At 42.6% G+C, this 15,568-nt stretch overlaps 1 protein-coding gene across 1 annotated transcript in view; it reads left to right on the top strand.

The window, feature by feature from the left end:
* ISM1 (isthmin 1) overlaps nucleotides 1–15,568 on the top strand; it is a 43,212-nt gene that overhangs the window by 6,797 nt on the left and 20,847 nt on the right. The gene's annotated exons all lie outside the window — the stretch shown is intronic.

Below are 15,568 nucleotides of genomic sequence, written 5' to 3' on the forward strand. Positions count from 1 at the left end.
GTGTGCTGCCGCTGTGTGCATGGAAGCAAGGGATAAATGGGAAACGAGGGTGAAGGACTGAGACTATTGCTCTGGGTGGAGGACCGTTTGCTGTTGTCCGCAGCTCCCAGGAGGCATTCTTCCACCTTCCAAACTTGGCTCCAGGAAAACTCCAGAAAGCATTAGTTAAGCTTTTCTTTTACCTATCACTTAATTTCCTAGCAAACTGAAGCATCCCCAGTGGAAAAGAACAACCACACCTTCAGGGTAGGATGCGGCAAGCTTTTTCGTATCTAGGACTACTGCAGTAATTTAGAACAGGAATCCAGGAGTGCTGTATTTGGTTACAGCTGCAAGGAGGTACGGTATGTACTGCATGGCAGGTACGAATGTAACTTCCTGCATTAGATCTGACCAAGATGTTTGGATGCGACATATTTTGTTGAACTTCTTTGCAGCCCAACAGCTAACAATTACAGTACTGCTCATCTTGAATCACCACTGATAAATACCTGGCGTTAAATCCCAGGCTTCCTCTCAATTTTGTCTCTGTAGCTATTGCTTGGAATATCATTTTCCTAGTGCTTTATACAGAAGAGTCTGTTGGAGTTCTTTTATTTCTGTTTTGAGCAAGATTTAGGATCATTTCCCAGCTCTTTATAGCATTGGGGTATTTGTATGAAAAAAACAGAGTGTATGTAGTTCTACATTTATTCTGGGCCATCATGGTGTCTTTATGTCCATTCCCATACAGAATGGACACAAACCACAGTGACTATGACGGGACAGGGGTCCCACAGATATTCCTGGTTTTGGCTTTCTCTTCTGCCAGTCCATCCTTACCTGTGCTCTGGGGCTGTGTGTTGGGGGAGAGTGGTTAAAGGGAAGCCTGCTAACATGGGGTTCTGAGCCCCGTGGTGGTATGCTGGCTGACTCGTGGCACTGAAAGGAGCGGTATGTTTGAGTCTGGTTCCTGGGAAGCTGTAATGGTCACCCTTGGTGACAATGAGAGTAGAGAGAAAAGGCATGGGTGTGCACAGAGGTTTTGGAAGGGGCTGGCTTGGTATTTTTCATGTTGGTTCATCTAACTTGGACAATCAGCACTAGTTCTGGAGTAGCTTTTATTTTGTAGTCTTCGCTGATTGTGTAGAGAAGTTTTTTCTCACAGGAAGAACACAGCTGGTCCATCACGGCACAACTGCGCTGCTACTCACCTTTCGCTGTTACCCAGCACCAAAACCTCTCCTTCGCCCCTCCACCTTCACTTGTCAGCCCTTAGGTTTTGTCCCGTTGCCCTGCCCTGTCCTTCTTACTGCTAGCTGTCCACAAAAATAGGAGGCCTAGAGCTGAAGCTCTGCTGTTGATCTTTGTGACCCCAACAATTTCATCATCATTTTACTGTCTGGAGCTGGTCACTGTGTACTCCCTTGTGATTTTTAACATACATGTTATGACCTGGTAATAGGTAACCAAGCCCTAGTGCCTAAAGCTTCAGCGTACTAAGCTTTTCGACACCTTGCTCTGCTGTGGCATTCGTTTGCTGGGGAGACACCTGTTTAACCAATCCAGGTTATGTTAAATGTCGACCTGGAACCATGTTTTGAATTCAGCAGTTGTCCTTTTGTCTCTACTCGTATCTCATACATCTGTATATTGATAATCAATGCTTATTGTTCCAGAACAATAATGACTGATGCACAGATTTGTAGATATTCATGCTTCAGAATGTATCTTTTTTTTTTCCTTCACTACGTAAGTGTGCAGAATGCAAGTAATCATAGGAAATTATTTTGCCATACTTTTTTTACACTTAACATTCTTCCAAGTGATAATTTTTAAAATATCTTGCAATGCACTCAACTTCAAATATACATGCAGATAGTTTAGATGTTTCCTTACACAAACATTGACTAAAAAATGGAAGCAATGTAATTTTTCTTTGTGCTTATATCCTGAAAGTGTAGCAATAGACAAGATAGAGCAGCTCTGGCAGGTTTAACTGTGGGAGTCTGTTGCTTTATGCTCTGCAAGGAAGACTGGCAGGCACACAGAAAACAGATGTGGTAGCACCCAGTTGTGCCTCACTTGTTCTGTTCGCGGTGGTATTTTAGTGCTTGTTTGGCCTTTTTGTTACGATTCTTATCTTGTTGTCTGCTTTAAGACTATGTTACCGAGAAGCTCTTTGAATTAACTGAATAATGTTCTCCATAAAAGATGACTAGTTTAAAGCATTATTTTTCAGTGGTAGCAGAGCTAGGTCACTGATGCATATTGTTATTTTTTACATCTCAACCCAAGCTCCTTGAGGTTGAGATTCCATTGTTGTAGTGTTGCTTGTGTACAGTGTGTAGCGTAATAGGTCTCCCGGCCTGAATGGAGGCTGTAAGCAGTGGCACAAATGAATAATGAGGTGGTAACTTGGAGCAGAAAAATACAAAGTGCTTTAGTAAGTTGCAAAAGGAAGCATTAAATGATACAGTGGTTACTGTTGCACTTTAATGCCATTGTGCCTGCAGGATACCGATTTTACAAGTTTTGAAGGCAGAAAATGCCAGGCTAAATTCATAGTCCAAAGCACAGAGACAAATAACATTTCCAAGAAATAGTGAGCTCATTGATACATCAGTAAGAGCAGAATGTTTCCAGTGTTGGTATTTCCATGTACTTTTGATTTGAAATACCAGAAAAAGAAAGAAAACAAAGTAAAATGTAACTTATTATTGTAATAAGTAATGGCTTGCCACAGCGGTCAGTTGTGTGGCAGTATAATACTTGGTCAGAGGAGCTGGTGTGGGCGGTACTGGTAAGCAGTTCCTTTATCCTTTTGCCCTTGTTTTTCAGTGCTTCGAGAACTCATGGCAGTGGGTCATATTTTTTTTATTCCTCCCTTTTAGCAGTCAGCAGGGTGAAAGCAGGCCTGGAGTTGTTCACCTCTAAGCTCTTGTAGACTGATGGCTATCTGGGTGCTTTTAATGTTACGGAGGTGCTCACAAATGTGAGAGAGGAAAATCTGAGATGAAATCTTTCTCTCACTACTCTTGGTGGAGTCAGTCCATGTTGAAAGGCAGATGTTCAAACTATACCTTGGCTTTTACGCCCCCATGCTAGACCTGCATTCTCAGTGTGTTTAAATTGACCTTGCTCTACTGACTTTCACAAAGCAAGACGAGCCAATGACTTATGTCAACTGCAGACCCCACTGAAGCTCATCTTGGATTTGAATCTTTCACAGCCCAGTTTTTCTACTGATTTGAACTGATATGCATATAAATACATAATCTGAGCTTCCGTCTATGAAGACAAACTGGACTCTGGCATGTGGCTTTCTGCAGGTTGCATGACAATCATTTCCATCCATTGTGTTTCATTGTTAGTTTCGTACATGCTGAAAAATCCTGGACTGTTTTTTTCCACAGTAGCTCTTCTTCCTCGGGAAGATCAAAATTTCCTCTTTGCCTGCATGGCTGTTGAGATCAGTACTTGTGACAATACCGTTGTGAGTATAGTGGAAGTATCTGTAAAAACCACCCAAATAATGTGCCCCATCTTTTTCTGCCACTGTTTACAGGACTGCTCTAAAAAAAAGTGGATTCCTCCCCTTCTAAGGAACAGTTTACTGAGTCAGTGTTGTCCGTGGGCCAGGTTTTGACTTCCAGAAAGCTTCCTTCAGGTGTCTTGCCTTTGCATTCCCATTGAGTTGGGCATTCGGGTATTGAACGATAGAACACTGTCATTGGAACCGCTTGTCTTGTACATGCCCAGGAAGTCTGAGTAGGAGATGAGGTCCTTGCGCGGGAAGAACTGTGCTGTGGGATGCAATGGAGAGAGGAGGCGACTGACAGTAGAACATAATGTAACTCAAAGAGTGGTGAAAAGGACCTAGCAATGAGACAGCTGTTTTTTGAAGCTAGTGCTTCAAATGCATTAGTTGCGTAGCTTTGGTACTTTCTTGCCGTAGAAGTAATGCAGCAGCAGCAGATTTTACCGTGAGGAGGCCATAATTACTCTGCTGGAAGCAGCTGCCGAAGATTACTATAGGTGTAACAAAACGAGAATTTGCTTGGTTTTATCTGCCACATTTGTCAGTACAGGGTTTTAAAATCAATATGGACTTGAGCCAGATAGAACACTAGTAATCAGATATGTACTACTTAGTGTCTGTTTGCACCAGTTACCCAAACAAACAAAAAGGTTTAATAGCTTAAATAGTTGAAAACAAAAACTCCTCACAATATTGGCATATCATGTATTAAAAAGTAAAAATGGTAGCTAACTAGTGTGGATTCTGTAACACCCTGGTATATTGACTTACATCATATAAGTTGCTCATATGCTATATAATTTCATAGCAGGAAATTATTTAGCCTCTATTTAGCAACACAACAACAATAAAACTGTCCCTGTCTTTAATGTCTACAGACACGACTCCCTCTGAAAGTGTCTCTTGAAATTACCTCAGTAATCAGATGGGAGTTGTTTCAGATGCAGTGTATATATTGGCATTTTGTGCGACTGATTTTAAGGCTCTCTGGACTCAAGAAGTCTGTAAAGGTTCACTGCACAGAGCAGGCTATAACAAAGCAGTTAATGATTCTTGTGACATGAATGCTGCCATTTCAGTTTATTTGAATGACACTGGCATTCTGTCTTAAATATATGGCTTTTTATTAGTGGGGTGGTTTTTTGGTTTTGTGGTGGTGGTGTTTTTTTTAAAACCAACTAGGTATTAGGCATGGGTATGCATCTTAGCTAAACTATAACCTAGCCAGCCCATGCCTTTTGCCCTGCAGAGTGCCCAGAGTTTTTCAAAACACGTAACCACAGTGATATTTTTATAAAGGAATGTTCACCTCATGGGATTTTTTAAGGTGTTCTATTTTTTTTTCCAACTTACAGCTTCACTTTATTGTACATGATGTCCAATAAAAAAGATATATGTCTGTGACTGGACTTTGAAAAAGGGCCATGGTGCCTATTCCATTTAAAGGGAATGAAGTCAAGCAGTAAATTTGCTGGTCGCCCTTTTCATATTGACTGTATCTCGGCCAGCAGTTGGTCTTTGATGTTGTAACAATAGAGCAAAGGCAGAGGAGGAGGAGGATTAGGACCTCCATAATATAAAAACAAGCCTGCATTCATCGTGATTTTTATAGAGCGCAGTCCCTGTCTATTGGGCGTTTGCGGTATAGACTCAATGGTCTGCAGAAGACTGCAGCAATCTTAACATTTGCAGGTGGTTTACAATTCATCTGTCATAACTACTACCATCTCTTCTTAATCAAGAGTTTGTTTAGGTGTTCAGCATTTAACTTTTTCTATCTTCTTATTCCTTCCTACAATAGGAAAACAGATGTATGTCAGGATCAAGCTTCTGGAGTATCATTTTCCTTTACAGAGGTTGACTGTCGTGTTATTTATGAAAGGCTTGCTGCAGCTGGCCAGTAGAGTATCTATTCCTCATCTTGTGCTTTAGAGTCCAAGCTTTTATTAGGAAAGAATAGAGGGGTTGATATGTATATGTCTAACATTTGTGAAAATATATATCAAAAGGGAACCTAGGGCAGCCACACTATGCCTGTGTCTTCAGGCGTACTGGAACAATAGTGCCAAAGGTTTCAAATGAACTGCTTAGCTGGATAGAGTCCTGGAGCTTTTGATATGCATTTAAATGGTAGTAGCGCTAGCTCTTGATCAAAACACACAGAAGAAAAAGGGTTGCCTGTTTCATGAAAATGTGTAAGGTACCAGTTTGCACTAAGTGCTGGTGGAACTAGGTAAATGTTGAATTATGCTTGTTAAAATGTTGAAAAAGAGCTTGGAAGGAGCTGAATAATCTGTAATGCACTGGTGTAGCCATGTGTGTAACATAGCAGATGTGAAAGGCAGGATGAATGGAGCATTCCCAGGGACATGAAGATGGCAGCAGCAATGAGCCTGCTGCAAGTGGATCAGTATCAGGAGCCCAAAGGCAGTTCTTAGGAAACCATCTGGGGATGCACCAGGTGGAATTGCTTTACTGCAGCCAATTCCGGTGGCTTTTGCTTGAGGCATGATCCTGAAGTGTCCTGACAAAGCAGAACACCTGGAAGCTTCTCTACCAGACTCCAAGGACACCTGACCCAAAGAAGGGCAGGAGGGAGCAGAAAGATGCCAATCTGTAAGTGCATTTGACAGTTCAGGATTTGATTTAGGGTTGGATCCTGTGCCTTCTAGGTGTTCGAATTAGACCTGTGAGTCCAAACTCACGGACAAGTTACCACTTGCCAGCTGAGCTGCAGTAGCTCCTTAAATGTCTTATCCTGCCTTCATTCCACAATAAAATATGAGGTGGTTTTATATTTATCAGTAAGTCAGTGCTGAGCAAACAAACCCTGCCCAAGGCTCTCACCAGGGTGACTGCATTCTGTCCTTGGACAGAGCGCTCCACGGTATCAGCAGTCGCCAAACACACAGCTCTTCAGTGAAGAATCTGTTCTTTTATTTAACATCTACCACGATGGCCTTTAACAAGGCAACATCTGGTGCAGAAAATGCACACATGCTATTTCTGCGCTCTGCTGTATGTCTCCTTCATCGGGCCCAGATACAGCGATGTCTTAGCTGTCTGTGCTTTCCCCAGTATGCCAGCTGATGAAAGGAAACTATGTGAGGCTTAGCGGTATAAGGTGGGAGTTGTGGCTGGTTAGAGGCATCACCTAGTGTTTGCAAGAGTTTGCCCTTGAGGCAGCAATAGCTCTGAAAAAGCTGCTGAAATCCTTAGTGGTACTGAATTTGATTCCTGCTCTTCTTTGATCTAGCATTCACAGCTTTTCGAGTAATGTAAATCAGAGGTGCCTTTCTCACCTACCCATCCCTCTTTCTTCTTCTCCTGTCTCTCTCCTAAGAGGATCATTTTCTTGTGTTCTTAAGAATATCACTATGGCAGTCTTAACATTAAAATAAAATGAGCTGATTATTTGCATAACATCAAGTAAGAGCAAGATTAATACCACCTCTCTGATTATTTATTTTTCTTTATCCCATTTAAGTCTTCCCACAATAAAGCACAAGAGGAGCTTGCAGCTGAAATCGTGTGTTTGCACACATATGGACTAAGAGCTGTATATGCCAGTTACCCAATACGCACTGCTGCCATTGATAAAAGGAGCCACAATTACATTGCAGTCCAGTTATAAACCCCATAATACTCCCATGACAGTTGTTGCAGTTTACTTGTAAGAGGTGTATGAGGAGAAAAGAGGTATATTTATCTCTTTAGCACTGTTAAGTAGCTGGAAGTGAGTTCTGTGCCACAGCCTACCAGGAAATGCTCTTCCAACCTGCTCTGCAGTGTGCCTGCTGTGTACGCTTTGGAATCTCTCTGTACGGAAGCAGCTCTCCCTCCATGGGATCTGGTGTATCAGCTAGGGTCCCATCTCTGTTCCTCAACAGAGGACATCAGGGTATCTCAAACCTGAACTGCTTGTCTTTCCTCTTCTACCTTGCTGCTGCGTCTGGCAGCTGGGGCTAATCTAAAGATGCATTTGGCCTGCTCCATACAGTTTATTGTCAGTGGCGTCTGGGTGGCTTCAGGCACATGCTAAGATTATAACAAGTTTGAAAAATAAAACCATTTATCCTAAAAATAGCTCAGAACTAACTAGTGATCATGGGGTGGAGGGGAGACAGAAATGAAGATATTTTCTTTTCACGTAAGTGTCAGATTGAAAAGCATCTGCCTTGTTCAGTGCCTGTATGGTATTCATTTCCTGTCTGCAGTCGATTGGAATGCCCCCCGAGTCGTTTGAAATTGAAAATCGAGTCATGCTTCTTTAATCAGCTCTAGGAAATAGCCCCCCTCCCTTACTGTTCTGAGAAAATTTATATATACATGCATAGAATTCATAATACAAAAAGCCCACACTGCTCTCCAGGGCAAATCCTTTCTCTCTCTCCCCTCTTAAACAGAGAAGGGTCTTCACGCTGTCTTGTCACGGTGTACTGCGCCATCTACTCGCTTCCTCTTCTTGCCGGTAATGTCACTGGAGGGAGGCCTTTCTCTTGTGTATCTGCTTCCTCTTGTTCTGTCATTAGGGCACTTCACGGAGATGTAGAGAGAGGGCATAATGTCCACTGCCGATGTCTTCATACACAGCTAAGGCTGCTGTTGCACTCTGTGTACAGATGCCATTTATGCTAATGACTTCCAGTTGCTCGTGTGTCAGTCTCCAAAGTTTTCTAAATGTCGAGGGTAAAACCATACACTCGGGCTTGAAAGAATACCGCACTGCAGGAGCAGAGGTGCGTGTCCTGAGGCAGCCGCTCAGCTTTCCGCTGCTGTTTTGCTGTAAACTCCTGGGTGTAGTAACAACCCCTTACCAGAGAGTGTTGTGAGGGATGGAGTTGGTGCGTAGATACTGAATGTAAACAAACACTGCCTTTCCTCTGCCTTCACCCTCAAACCTCCATCAAAAGAAAAACCAGTGTTGGTGGGGAAAGCAGCTAAGGGAGGGTGGAGTAAATTAACTTGCAGTAATTCGATGGTGTGTATGTTTTGAGTATCAAGACTCAAGTGATTTGCCTTTTTTCAGGCGCAGAAGTAGTATTGCCAGAAGCACAGGAAACATCATGTTTTTGGAATATAACACTTGTCTGCTTTCTTGCTTTCCCGTTATTAGCTTTTGCTTATGTGATGAAGTCATCATGTAACTTTTAGTCCACAGGGACTAAACACTTTCTAGTCTCTAAAAACATCTGCCAGCTAACGCAGCCAGAGCCCTAGATGCTTTTGAAAGCATAGGGTGGATATGCAGTGGCATATGAGAGGGAGACACAGAGGCTGGGAATAGCTGTTTCTTGGAAACTGACAGCTGAAGGCAACTTTGGAAATTGAAAAGGTTTCAAGTAAGGTTACTCTTCTGGCTGAGGAGAGACGAAAACTTTGTTTATTAAAGTCGGCTCACCTAGTGAAATCCTAGCCGTAGTGATTTAGTGGAATAAACTTGCAAAAGGACCTAGTTTAAAACCCATGAAAATAATTTCAGATGTAAGTTTGTTCTCTTTCATTTACACTGACTTTGTGTGTGCTGGCCTGCAAAGCCTGACCAAAAATTTGTGTGTACAAAAAGTATTACTATTCTGGATTTCCTTTACTTTTGCGGTTTTGATTGCAGTTTAAGGCAGGTTTTCCCATTCTCTTGGAACTTGAGGTGTAAATTGTGATGCAGATTTCAAATGATGGGTGAGATTAGACTCGTTCAGTTAAATTTAGCCATGGTATAAATGGATTCTATTTAAAGCTTTATTATACTACTGATTTTATGCAGGTATTTAATAAAGCCTAAGAAGAATTGGAACTTTCCAAGAATTTGCATTTTGGCACCACAAGTTATTGGAGTGGAATAGTTGGGCTGGGCTACTTGTCGGTTGTACCTCTGCCTGTTCAGCCACTGGATCAACGTGTCCTGTGCGGAGAGCTCCAGCTGGGCAGTGATTACAGGGAAGGCCTTCTGAGTCATGAAGAACAACTGAATGCTTACCACCGGCTTGGGCAACTGAAAATATCTGTGCACTGCGAGCAAAACTTGGCAGTGAACATCTGTCAAAGCCCTGCCCAGTTTTAATTCTGTGTGCTTGACTGACCCATGGGTGGCTGAGTATCTGCAGAAGAACAAAGCACCAGTGTATACTATGCTAGAAAATTTGCTAAGGGCCTCTGTTTTTCCAGCAGACATTGAGCTTTAATCACCGCCAAGTCCTTTTTATTATCAAAGTGTTTATGCAAACTGGCAGTTCTTCACCTCCAAGCTGAACCATACTGTTTGTGTTTTCCAGCTGAAGAAAAACATGAAATACAAGCAAACAACAGAGCATAAAACATAGCTGTGCTGTGAAATGTGTGTCCACAACATGTAGCAAAAGGTGGCCAGGTCCGAGTATGATATGGTCGGTTTTCTCCTTAAGTTCTGTCTGCCAGAGCAGTTCAGATGTGGACCTGCTGTTTACTAACAGCACGGAAGAGACGGGGAGCTTGGGGAGGGCAACTCCCAGGCAGAGACTGAAAGAAGGATGGACCCAAAGCGTGATGACTGCAGGCAAATAAACAGGCTCAATAGGGGAGGAATGGCGGTAGCGCTGCTCTGGCACTCGGGAACGTTCAGACGGTTCAACAAGGCCACAGCCTTTTCCTCCACTGTGGAGGGTCCTGTCGTAGTGCTGGCCATGTGCCTTGAAAGGGTAGTTTGGGAATTACTAGCCTTAGGTATGAAGGGGACCTCAGCACTACTGCCCTAGGATCTCTGCAGTTGTAACTTAAGTCCTGGTTATGTGTTCAGTTCTCAAGATGTTCTGTGTAACTAACAGGGCTGGAAAATTTTAGCGTAAAAAAAGATCCAACATCTGTAATGAACTTGGGTGATCTAATTCCTCAAACTCAAAAGCTGTGGTTCTGAGACAAATGTGCCCAAATGCTTTGAGATTCTGCTTCTGCTGTGTGCAGCTTCTGTGAGCTATTTCAGCATTCAGCAGAAACTGAGCTGGGGGGCTGGGTATATACTTGGGCATCCGAAGCACCTCACCGCCTAACTGTGCTGCCACTGGCACCTGACGTACGGGAGACCCTCTGCTCCAGCAGTGACTGCGGATCGATGTGGCTACTCTGAACTTCTGCTGTCCCAATTGCGACAGTATTTGCAACTCCATCCTATTCTCCACAGAAACAAAATCACTTTGAGAGCTGTATGGCCCCTGAAGCTAACGTGTCCCGCAGCAGTACCCTGTGGGGTGGCTGGGCTGGCTTTGCATAGCCACTTAGTCACATATGCAGATGTACTGCAAGTTAGAAGGAGCTGAATACAATGTCATTTTACTAATTTTGCTGGACTAAATAGAGAATTATTAAAAAATAGACCCTGATAAACAGAAATTTTTTATTTTTTTTATTACCCACTGTAATTAGCGATTCGGCTTCTATTTACACAGTGTTTAAGGGAGATGCTATATTTTGGAGCTCTTTGTGAAAGCAATTGTGTACATGTGAGCCAATGTAGTCTATTTTAAAGGATTTACAAACAGTGATTATCTAAAACGTGCTATTAGATATTGCAACAATTAATTTGTGCAGCTTTCTAAAGATAAGTAAGGCCTTTCACTTCATTGATACATGTGAACGTGAGGGACAAGCACATTTCAAGAAAAAATGGAGTGTCTCAGTAGCTGAGTGGTTGACAGGACACCCCTCTGGTCTGATTTCTTGTGGCGACAGGAACCGTCAGTGACTCCTTAGAGTGAACCAGAGCTGTGGGGCTCGGTACCACCACATGCTTTCAGCTACTCACACAGAAATTAAGTATGAGCACAAGTGATTTGCCTGTTAAATGAGAAAGCCAAGACAGAGCTAAGAACAGAACAAAGGTCTTCTGACTGCCTGGACTGTGTGTGGCATTAATCATAAAAGACATTTTTCTCCTTGTATCTCTGATAATGCTTTTCAGCTGTCAACCTCACCGTCTGCTTATCTAACGCTGTCCTCATACCTCTTCCTGCTAGGTCCTGTGCTGCTTATACTCATGACAAAGCCTGGGAATTAGATCACCCAAGTTCATTACAGATCTTGGATCTGCAGAGGTGAAAGTCTCATGTAGTATCCCGGTGTGTTACTCAGCCTCCCCAGACCGGTTAATTTTAAAGTGATCATTTAGCACTAACCTGGAAACACATGACAGCCTTCGAAATCAAAACAATCTGTTTAGGCAGGTGGGAAATGAAAACAGTCCTAATGGCTATAATGGTTTTCTGTGAAGGCCCCAGGCCTCATTTTGTCTCTGATAGCAATATAATCTTTTATAGCGTCTGTGAAGTTTCCTAATAAATAAATGTTCCTTGTTCCTGGTGGTTGAAGATGCTGTACAGGTGCATCATGAAAGTGCATTGACAGACTGTCGGTTTTCAATTCAAGACCTCTTGTCAAGATCATTTTACAAGATATTTCAAAGGAATATACAAGAAATAAAAAAGCAATGTAGCTGTGGCAGGTATTTAGTAATAGATGCCCTTGCTGTCTGGGAGCTGTTAGGGATATAAGTTGCATCAGTTTTCCCCAATTCTTTCAACTCCATAATTAGCAGTGCTTGCAAATGTGGCCTTAGTTTGGCAAGTGGAGAGGGAATGAAGGAAGGTAAGAAATACGAAAGACAGAGAAAGAGCAGCTGCTCCAGAATGTTTTCTGTAGCTCCAGTCATTCCTCACTTATTCTCTGTCTTGGTTGTTTTTCCAGAACTGGAAATGGGATTAAAATAAGGAAGAGAGGAGGGAGATGGATCCCTCACTTGCTAAAAAAATGCAAAGAAATTCCCTTTTTCCATAGTTTGGTATTTTTACAAGTTCCCATTTCTGTTTGACCTCTTTGTGGGGAAGAGAAACTCTACGCGTCCCTGGAGCTGATGTCTAACGTGACAGAGGGAGAAACAAAATAGGAAGGAAATGGATGGAGTTAAAATACCCATTTGAGTATTGAAAAGTTAAGCTGCAGTATGAGGTAGGAATTTTTTCCTGCATGCAGGGCTGTCTCTTGGTGCCTTAAACCCTGCGGTGGTGCAGGTCCCGCCCGGATCACCAACATTTAAAGTTAGCCTCACCAAATCGCTGTGGATTGCTCTTCTTCCCTGGTTTATAGATGGACGCAAAGCCATTGGTATGTACAGAACTGTTGCTCTCCCTGTTTCGGTGTTGGGTGTGGCGAGGTGTGTTGCTCTGTAATGCAAACGGAATGGCAGAGTCTCTAGGGTTTATTTTGTTGCCTGACAAGGCACTCACAGCTATGAGCAATGTGTTCCTGCCCTGATAGACTGTCCACGCTTAGAAGACCCAGAAATCCTAAGCTGGTTTTGTATTGGGAACTTCTATAAATATCTGATCCCATGGGGCAGCAGAAGTGTAGCTGACAGCAGGCGTGAGTAACCCCTTAAAATCATCGTGATGGGTAGTTGAAAAGTTGTGAATAATGTTGTTAAATGAAGGAAGAAAAATGTTTTACCTTAAAATATTTAGAGCAGATGCATCATTTGAGTAAGAAACCAATGTGCCTGAAGTAGAAATGTTGTAACTTCAAAGAAACTGAGTCAGTAGTTCAGAATGAAGTGACACAGCTTTTAAAGGAAGACAAGCAACACTGCTTTCCCAGAAGCAATTGGGAATACAAATTTTGTACACCTAAAGCTAGACAGTGCGAAGTGTAAACATATGAAATAACATAAAAATAAGAAAAGAAGAATATTTCCCCCCTGCAAAAAAAAAAAGAAATTCAATTTCATCTGTTAGCTTTGGAACACAAACCCTGTTTTCTTTGGAAAGGGTGCTGCCATTGCAGTACAGACCCTTCTTCCTGCTAGATTGGCCTGGGAAGAGGCTTTGCCTGAGTTAATGCAGTAGAACAGAGCGAGCCCATATTCTTTTCACATGCAGTTTGAGCTCACTTTTTCTGATGGCAGCCTCTTTACCTTTTTACCAGAAATACACATTTCTAATAATACTCATGGTACTATGTAGCAGGTAACTAAATGATCATGCCCGTTGAGCATTTCTGTTTGCTTGTGTGGCAGTATGGCATGGCAGCCCCAAGGAGGCACAGCATGGGCTTTTCCTAGGGTGAAAGGGACTGCCAGAGTTAACACCGCTTTTAGGCAGAGGACACCCGCTTTAACCTGTGTCGTTCCTGCCAGGCATTAGTCAACCCTGCTCTTAAAGACAAACTCCACGTTACCCCCTCCAAAGTCTGCTCTCGAGCTTGGCTGTCGCTGCCATTAGAAACGCGTACCTAGCGTTAAACCGCTAAACCCAGCTCTCCGGATCATGTCCGCCCTGCGCAAGCAGAGTGGTCCATCCCCTTCCTCGCTGCAGCAGCCTTTGGCGTAGGGCAGTTGTCATGTCTCCTCTCCATTTTCGTTTTTAACGTTAAACAACCCCAACTCATTCAGCCTGTAATTAATGACAGTCCCTGCCCCAAGCAGCTTGGTAGTGGGCCTGATCAGCCTGATGTCATTACTTCACCATGACAATTTTCTAACTAACTCCATGTGATATTCCATCTGTCTGACACTATTAAAAACTTTTTATATAGCCCTTATTATTGTAGTTGCTGAGCTCCCCACAAACATCACAGTGAGGAAGGGAAGTGCTGTTATCCCCACCAAGGCACAGACAGACCATGACCTGCCAAGATCACACAGGGAGTCTTATCAGAGAATTAAATGTAGGTCTCTAAAGTCCTTGGCCAGCTCTAGCTATATGGTATGTTTATGTGGAGAATCAGGATGCTCCTGAAGTGGCAAGCAGATAGGGAAGGTATGAAATTGTATGTGAGAATTTTATTATTTTTTAATAAAATCTCACTTTACTTTTAATAAAGGTAAGATTATAGGCATGAGACCCCAGAAAAAAGTAGTTAAGTACCACATATTTTTTTTTTGGTTCCTGTCTGAAGTAATTTAATAACAGCACAATTACACCTTGTTGTTACTCAGACCTAACTGAGAAGCCATTTAATCCTCATGCCCCAAGAAGTTTGCAGCTAAATTCTGTTTGATAAGTGTGACGTTTAAGCATTAGCATATGGGTGAGGAACCTAAAAGTTAGCTAAGTGGCCCTCGGTTTTGTTTCCCAGAGCCTGCCGCTGTGTGATTTGCTTTCTGCTTTATATCAAATAAGGGCTGTGTTAATGGGTGGCCTGCCGAAGGCAACCGAACGGCCTACCTGGCCTTCAGCAAAGAGGAGCATTCTTGGTTTAGCCTTCCAGCGATACAGGCTGTCAGGAGCGCACACGCACGTGCACTAATTCAGAATGAACTTCTTGTGTCTGTGCTCTAGTTAGACGTCTGACAGTACCCTTTTGGCACTACCGACATGTACCCATTCTGATCATGAAAATACCAAGACAACATTAATTCTGCTAAATCTGATTTTGCTCTTTGCAAGTACAGTGCAGCGAGAAGGGGAGAGGAGAACCACGTTACTTTTTGCTTGAGACAATTTCACTTAGTCCCAGATTAACTCTTAAATCTTGGTTTATTTAACTCACTGAGTATTTTCCTGTAAAGTGGACAGATTATATTGTAAAATCTCTTCAAGGGTCAATTTAGAACCTTCTAAGCAAATAAACACGAAATAAAAGAAAAGGCATTGGAACTGTTATCTGTCTGAGCGCTCAACAAAAGGTATGTTAGCTTAATTTGAGCCAGGGGAGCTGGATGGAGATTGCATTTAACCAGAAATGCTGGCAAAAATATGCTTCAGTAGAGCCAGAACCACATGTGGCCATTCCACTTTAATTGTGCTTGTTTTAAAAGATAGGTCTTTAACATTTACCCTCTCCATGCTTGCTGTCTCTTTATGAACTGAAAATAAAAGCTCCCCAGGCAGTCATACTAAGACCTCAAGCCTAAAATTTTTCAGCTGAGTCAAAAGCAAAACCTGTGCTGAATCTGCCCCATGCATTTTTTGTAGCCATAAGAAGACTGGACTTCTCTGCTGGTTTTTTTTCCCCAAGTCCCCAGGCCAGTGCTAACCCAGGCAGCCAGTGTTTTGATACTAAATGTATCTCCTTGGTGAGGTCAAA

The sequence above is a fragment of the Falco peregrinus genome, chromosome 11 (assembly GCF_023634155.1).
Source record: "Falco peregrinus isolate bFalPer1 chromosome 11, bFalPer1.pri, whole genome shotgun sequence".
NCBI classification, from domain to species: domain Eukaryota; kingdom Metazoa; phylum Chordata; class Aves; order Falconiformes; family Falconidae; genus Falco; species Falco peregrinus.